Source organism: Piliocolobus tephrosceles, chromosome 18 (assembly GCF_002776525.5).
Source record: "Piliocolobus tephrosceles isolate RC106 chromosome 18, ASM277652v3, whole genome shotgun sequence".
Classification (NCBI taxonomy): Eukaryota; Metazoa; Chordata; class Mammalia; order Primates; family Cercopithecidae; genus Piliocolobus; species Piliocolobus tephrosceles.
Genome location: NC_045451.1, coordinates 17,966,347 through 17,967,855, shown reverse-complemented (window position 1 = coordinate 17,967,855; position 1,509 = coordinate 17,966,347). Strand labels below are relative to the sequence as shown.

The 1,509-nt window shown below is 42.3% G+C and overlaps 1 protein-coding gene across 2 annotated transcripts in view; it reads left to right on the top strand.

Moving 5' to 3' along the window:
* CDH20 (cadherin 20) overlaps nucleotides 1-1,509 on the top strand; it is a 166,372-nt gene that overhangs the window by 136,846 nt on the left and 28,017 nt on the right. The window lies entirely within an intron of this gene.

Genomic DNA, 1,509 nt, shown 5'->3' with positions numbered 1-1,509 from the left:
CTCCTGCCTCAGCCTCCCGAGTAGCTGGGACTATAGGCGCCCGCTAACACGCCCGGCTAATTTTTTTGTATTTTAGTAGAGACGGGGTTTCACCGTGTTAGCCAGGATGGTCTCGATCTCCTGACCTTGTGATCCGCCCGTCTCAGCCTCCCAAAGTGCTGGGATTACAGGCTTGAGCCACCGCGCCCGGCCGATTTTTTTTTTTTTTTAAGAAAGAAAAGAACAAATCTAGTTAAAGCAACACCTAGAGATATTTTTTTCTGAAAAGCAAAGCAGTTGTTTAAATGGGTACATGTCTCTCTCTAACATGAAATGTGCTGCCATTCAACATATTTTATGAAAAAAAAGTGATGTTTAGCCAGAAAAATGTAAGTTATTACTTAAAAGTTGACACACAACTTTTAAGTTCTAGTAACTGCTTTGCTATCTACTGTTATTTTGTGGGACTTAACATTCCGAGATTTTTAAAAAATATTGATGTTCTGAAATACTTGTTGCTTGAAACACACATGTTCATCAGCTTTAAACAAAAATAGATTATTCTTCAGAAATGGCATTTTAAGTTCATGCTCTGCCCTGGAGCACTGTATTTATTTTGAAAATTATAAAAAAAAATTCTGAAGACAGGAATAAATCAAAAAAGAGAACAACCAAAAAATTATATTTTATGCAATGGAATTTTATAGACAAAATTAAAGTCCTTGTGGATGAGCTGTAAACACGTCAGCGTACACCAGGCTTCTGAGCTTCCTGAGTCTTGGGTTCCTCAACTCTAAAAGGTCAAATAAGGGTTTTAAAAGGGATTGTCGGTCAGGTGTGGTAGCTCATGTCTGTAAACCCAGCACTTTGGAAGGCTGAGGTGAGGGTGGATCAGCTGAGGTCAGGAGTTCGAGACTGGCCTGACCAACATGGCAAAACCCCATCTCTACTAAAAATACAAAATTAGGAAGGTATGGTGGCACATGCCTGTAATCCAAGCTACCTGGGAGGCTGAGGCAGGAGAATCACTTGAACTTCGGAGGTGGAGGCTGCAGTGAGCTGAGATCGCGCCATTGCACTCTAGCCTGGGTGACAGAGCGAGACTCCATCTCAAAAAGTAATAGTAACAATAAAAGGGATTGCGTATGATGAACTAAATATACAAACATTGATCTGACACAGCACCTCAGAACCTTGTGGGCACAGTTTCTTGTAAAGAATCAATATTGCGTTTGTACTCAAGAGTAATTTTTTTAAGGGAAAAAACAAAAGCCTAGGACTCAGTTGCATGAATATTCTAGAAGAAAGAAAAGGAAGGAAGGAAGGAAGGAAGGAAGGAAGGAAGGAAGGAAGGAAGGAAGGAAGGAAGGAAGGAAGGGAGGGAGGGAGGGAGGGAGGGAGGCAGGCCGGGCACGATGGCTCAAGCCTGTAATCCCAGCACTTTGGGAGGCCGAGACGGGCAGATCACGAGGTCAGGAGATTGAGACCATCCTGGCTAACACAGTGAAACCCCGTCTCTACTAAAAAATA